Here is a 6479-nt window from a genome sequence, read left to right as displayed (position 1 = left end):
TTGCTTGTTATACTATTATCATGCTTTATCATTATCATGTTTACCCAAGATTTTTTGCAATACTGAATGTCTATTTTCTTATATATTTCCACTATTCATGATGTATTGTAAGCCACATTGAGCCTGCAAAGAGGTGGGAAAATGTGGGATACAAATGCAATAAATAAATAAAAATATTCCAGTAACAATACAAAGTATGGCTATATAGTATACTACTTACAATGTCAACACAATATGTAATAGAACATTTTAATAGACAGCGTAGGGTATAAGCAAAGATGGAACATAGAGATAGGTAAGAGAGTAATTTAACGAAAGGTGCACATGAGGTCAGAGAGATGGTTAAACATTCTCTCAGCTAGGGTAGAAGTTGAATAAACATGTCCCGCTGCAGTATGTGCAGCCCATGTCACTCCTTGTGTGTGTGTGTGTGTGTGTGTGTGTGAGTGAGAGTAACAGGTTAGTTACTTCTTCCATTGAAGGCCTGGTTGATGAGCCAAGCTTTCACCTGCTTCCTGAAGTAGAGATAGTCTTGGGTTAAGTGGAGCCTTTCAGGCAGTGCGTTCCAGAGTGTAGGGGCTACTCCGGAGAAGGCTTGCTTATGGTTATCGCATCTTTTGGAGAGGGTGTGGTTGGGAATACTAGTGTCCTTGGCGATGTGTAGAGGGCCATCCTATTCTTCAGGTACTCGGGGCCATTTCTGTTAAGGGCCTTGAAGTTCAGAGATATGATAAAATGTATATAATTACTGGCAACTCCCAGGCTCCACCTCATACACCCTTGATAAATGGTCAAGAAATTTAGACAGTTTCTTCCTTCAGATGTCTGGGTGTCATTATTGAACAAGGAACAGATATTGCCCTCCTTCTTTTTCTTCACCATTTTTCATTTAGTATAACCTTTCCTTGATAAAGCCTCCCAGCCCTTATTCACTTGCTCAGAACCCTTATTTTATCATCCTCATTTTAATAGTCCTTTATCTCTTATTTGTCTTATTTGTCTGTCCTAATTAGATTGTACGCTCTGTTGAGCAAGGACTGTCTCTTCATGTTCAAGTGTAGAGCGCTGCGTATGTCTAGTGGCGCTATAGAAATGATAAGTAGTAGTAGTAGTAGTCTTTGGGATTCCAGAATCTTGCTACTCTTTGTCCTTATCCCTTATTTGTCCTGTTTATCTTAATTAGATTGTAAGCTCTTTCGAGCAGGGACTGTCTTTTCATGTTCAAGTGTAGAGCGCTGCGTACGTCTAGTAGTGCTAAGAAATGATAAGTAGTAGTAGTCTTTGGCATTCCAGAATCTTGCTACTCTTTGTCCTTATCCCTTATTTGTCCTGTTTGTCCTAATTAGATTGTAAGCTCTGTCGAGCAGGGACTGTCTCTTCATGTTCAAGTGTACAGTGCTGCGTTTGTCTAGTAGCGCTATAGAAATGATAAGTAGTAGTAGTCTTTGGGGTTCGGGAATCTTGCTGCTCTTTGGGATTCCACACAGAATGTTGCTACAGTGAGATTCCGGAATCTTGCTACTCTTTGTCCTTATCCCTTATTTGTCCTGTTTGTCCTAATTAGATTGTAAGCTCTGTTGAGCAGGGACTGTCTCTTCATGTTCAAGTGTACAGCGCTGCGTATGTCTAGTAGCGCTAGAGAAATGATAAGTAGTACTAGTAGCAGTAGTGTTTGGGATTCCAGAATCTTGCTACTGTTGGGATTCTGCGCGGAATCTTACTACTCTTTGGGATTCCGGAATCTTGCTACTCTTTGTCCTTATCCCTTATTTGTCCTGATTAGATTGTAAGCTCTGTCGAGCAGGGACAGTCTTTTACATGTTCAGTGTACAATGCTGCATACGTCTAGTAGCGCTATAGAAATGATTAGTAGTAATATTTTATTTATTGCATTTATATCCCACATTTTCCCACCTCTTTGCAGGTAGTCTTTGGGATTCTGGACAGAATCTTTCTAACCCTTTAGGATTCCAGAATATTGCTACTTATTTGTCCTGTTTGTCTGTCCTGATTAAATTGTAAGCTCTGTCAAGCAGGGACCGTCTTTTACATGTTCAGTGTACAATGCTACATAAGTCTAGTAGTGCTATAGAAATGATAAGTAGTAGTAATTGAGATTCCGCGTGGAATCTTGCTACTCTCTGTCCTTATCCCTTATTTGTCCTGTTTGTCTGTCCTAATTAGATTGTAAGCTCTGTCGAGCAGGGACTGTCTCTTCATGTTCAAGTGTACAGCGCTGCGTACGTCTAGTAGCGCTATAGAAATGATTAGTAGTAGTCTTTGGGATTCCGGAATCTTGCTACTCTTTGTCCTTATCTCTTGTTTGTCCTGTTTGTCTCTCCTAATTAGATTGTAAGCTCTGTCAGCAGGGACTGTCTCTTCATGTTCAAGTGTACAGTGCTGCGTACATCTAGTAGCGCTATAGAAATGATAAGTAGTAAGTAGCAGATGACATTTCTCTATGCTCATAATTTCTTGTCTTGGCTATTGTAATTGTTCTCCTACTATTGTTTAGCTGCCCTATCAGTTTCCCGTTGTTTCTTTCCATTGTTCCATTGTTCTTCTCCATTGTTCTATTCTCTTAACGATACTTTGACTTTGTTTTCGCATAACTCCTCACAATGTAATCCATAACCAAGTTGTAACAAATTGTATTTCCACCATTCACAATGTATTGTAAGCCACACTGAACCCGCAAATAGGTGGGAAAATGTGGGATACAAATGCAATAAATAATAAATAATGTTATAAATTCCGGGCTGACACTGTTATCTTCAAGTGCAAGTTCAGTGCTTTGATCATGTAACACCACTGTTCATCCATTACCACTAGTTACCAATCACATATGGGACTAAATTCTCTATATGATGCCTTATAAATTAGCATCAAATGAAAACGCACTTTGGCATATTCTATAAACTCCGCCTGAAGTTAGGCACGGCTTATAGACTATGCCTAAGTGCCCATGCCATGACTAAAATGTAGGCAAATCCATTTATGCCAACTAAAACCTGTCGTAAATACTTGCACCTAACAGGCACAGATCAGGTGCATGTACATTTTAGGAACGCTCATGACCCTCCCATGGCCACACCCCATTTTGAGATCCGCACATTAGAATTTGAGCTCATCACTTTATAGAATACGCTTAGCGTAAATTCTAATTATTGCTGCTAATTGCTTCTTAGTTCCCAATTACCGGCACTGATTGGCTCGTTAATTAAGTCACGAGTGCAAATTGGCTACACATAACTTTAGTCACCATATATAGAATCTCCTGGATGGTGTTCAATTCAAAGCCCTTTCACACCTTGCTGCTCTCGCATCACTAAGAGGCATATTTTCAAAGCACTTAGACTTACAGAGTTACATAGATTCAACCTGAACTACTGCATTCAGTGTACCTGAATGTAACTCACCTTGAGCTACTACTGAAAAAGGTGTGAGCAAAATCTAAATAAATACAAATTTGAGATTCTACATGGAGTGTTGCTACTATTTGAGGTTCTGTTGCTACTATTTGAGATTCTACATGGAACGTTGCTACTATTTGAGGTTCTGTTGCTACTATTTGAGATTCTATATGGAATGTTGCTACTATTGAGATTCTGTTGCTACTATTTGAGATTCTATATAGAATGTTGCTACTATTGAGATTCTGTTGCTATTATTTGAGATTCTACATGGAATGTTGCTACTATTTGAGATTCTGTTGCTACTATTTGAGATTCTACGTGGAATGTTGCTATTCCACTAGCAACATTCCATGTAGAAGCCTGCCCTTGCAGATCAGCAATGCGGCCGCACAGGCTTCTGAATGTAGTTGCAAAAACCTCAGAAAGGCGGTATATCAAGTCCCATTTCCCTTTCCCTATTTGAGATTCTACATGGAATGTTGCTAGTGGAGGAGGAGCCTAGTGGTTAGTGCAGTGGACTCTGATTCTGGGGAACTGGGTTCAATTCCCAATGCAGCTCCTTGTGACTCTGGGCAAGTCACTTAACCCTCCATTGCCCCAGGTACAAATAAGTACCTGTATATAATATGTAAACCGCTTTGAATGTAGTTGGAAAAGGCAGTATATATTTCCCTTACCATTTCTAAAGTGCCTCTCTGATTTTAGAAACCAGCCAGAATTGCCAAAGGAACTCATCTGATTGCTAGGTTTCCAGAAATTCTACCAGCATTAGTAAATTTTACTCACCAGTGCAGAAAGTGAAAACTGTTTAATGGAATCAGGGTCAAAAACAAGAATGCAGTGTTTAACATGAAAATGTTACTCAGTCAAAGTATATGCAAACAACAAACGATAAAAACATTATCCAGTCATGACTCAGGGTATTCACTGGTGCTAGGATCTGTCTGTTTTCATTTATCTGCTCCTCCTTCTTTCTGACCCATACGCTTTCTTTGTGGAAGGTAATATATTTCTTCTATTTAACCATATGTTGGTAATAAAGGGTTTGCATCTCTGTCCTGGTTTTAAACTTACATCTCAAAGCTCTGCAGTGTTTGTAGTCCATGATTCTTTCCATTGAAATCAATGCTGCAGGTCCCATAATGCACCGGATGAGGTTGGCAGAAATCCAGGTCCAGCCAAAAACTCTTTCTCCTAGAATGGGTAACTTGGCAGCTCTGTAATAGAGACAGTATCCACCCAGAAGAATTATTACCTTGATTCCAGGGGGTGTAGCAGCCTGGGCTCAGTTTTATGAACATCCTTTTTTGTCATTAAGAAATGCTTGAGTACCCAGAGAGAAATTAAATCCGATTTGCTTCTCTCATCTGCAAAACTCCTGAGCCCTGGAAATCACTGAACATCTGGAAATGTTCCATGCAGACCATTTTAATACGGAGTTGAAAAAAAATAGATCTTCAGGCCAGCTAGGCTTGGAGTTCCTGGACATGACATTGTTTCTCATCCCTTAGACACACTTACTGTAGACAAATCCATCGCATCAGTGGGTGAGTGTGCATTCCTGAATCCTGACTGCTGGAAACTGTGATGTGAGTGGCAGGAGACAGAGGGGGGCCACTCTGCACGCGCCTGAGTCTAACACAGTGCTCATCAAACCCTCTCATGCACTTGTAGCTTTAAGCCATAGGGAAATCAAAACTACAGATGCAAAACTGGTGCTAGGACTGGGGGGGGGTCGTAATGAAGATACAAAGTAGTAAATTTAAAACGAATCAGAGAAAATATTTCTTCACTCAGTGAGTAATTAAACTCTGGAATTCGTAGCTAGAGAATGTAGTAAAAGCAGTTAGCTTAGCAGGGTTTAAAAAAAGGTTTGCATGGCATCCTAAAAGAAAAGTCCTTAAAACATTATTAAAACGGACTTTGGAAAATCCACTGCTTATTTCTGGGATAAGCAGCATAAAATGTATTGTACTGTTTTGGGATCTTGCCAGGTACTTGTGACCTGGATTGGCTACTGTTGGAAACAAGATACTGGGCTTGATGGACGTTCGGTCTGTCCCAGTATGGCAACACTTCTGTACTTATGAGTAGGAGCCAGCTCAATGAGTGCTGCAGGTGGTTAAACACCACCAATATTTCATTTGTTAAGATTTTCTATACCGCCCTAAGCTGACAAATAGATTTAGGCAGTTTACACTACCAGCATGAATAAATAAATAAACTGGAAAGGAGTTACAGTTCTTTGACAGGAGCCAAATCCAGAATACAATCATCAGTAGAAATGGATCCTCAGGAGCTTAGCCGAGATTGGATAACAGAGCCGGTAGTGGGAGGTGGGGCTGGTGGTTGGGAGGCGAGGATAGTGCTGGGCAGACTTATATGATCTGTGCCAGAGACGATGGTGGGAGGCGGGGATAGTGCTGGGCAGACTTGTACGGTCTGTGCCCTGAAAAAGACAGGTACAAATCAAGGTAAGGTATACACAAAAAAGTGGCACATTTCTTGGGCAGACTGGATGGACCGTGCAGGTGTTTTTCTGCCGTCATCTACTATGTTAGTATGTAGGTAGAGGGAAAAGGGGTTATTTCCTCTGGGTTTAGCACCCCCAATCATTTTGAAAAGTTTGCTCCCTGATCATCTGGATACCCTGCAAGTCAGGGTTTCAGGATCACTACATTAATGGGACTCTGCCCTATGCAAATCTACCTTATGCATAGTCATTGTGGTAATTCTGACTAAACATGCCTCCAGAAGTACTGGCCTAGGGTGGCAACTTCTGGAGGGCAGCTGCAATCAAAGCCAAGCAGTAAAGCCTGAGAACCTCACGGTGTCAAAGCTCGGTTTGTTTGGCAGAATCAAGGCATCTGCAGATGTTTTATGCCCCCTGGGGCAGCGGCTGAGGGTCTGAGAGGGAGCTTTGCTCAGCCTGCACTGACCCACTTTCTCATTCTGCCAGCGGGGGAGGGGGCACCGCACTTCCCGTCTCGTCCACCAGGGGGCGCAGCGAGCAAAGCCCAGGGCCAGTCCGGCTGGAAGGGGCGGAGCCTGGCTAGCTGAGCC

This window comes from Microcaecilia unicolor, chromosome 14 (genome assembly GCF_901765095.1).
Source record: "Microcaecilia unicolor chromosome 14, aMicUni1.1, whole genome shotgun sequence".
NCBI lineage: Eukaryota > Metazoa > Chordata > Amphibia > Gymnophiona > Siphonopidae > Microcaecilia > Microcaecilia unicolor.
The sequence above is the reverse complement of the archived record's forward strand: the minus strand, read 5'-3'. Positions refer to the sequence as shown.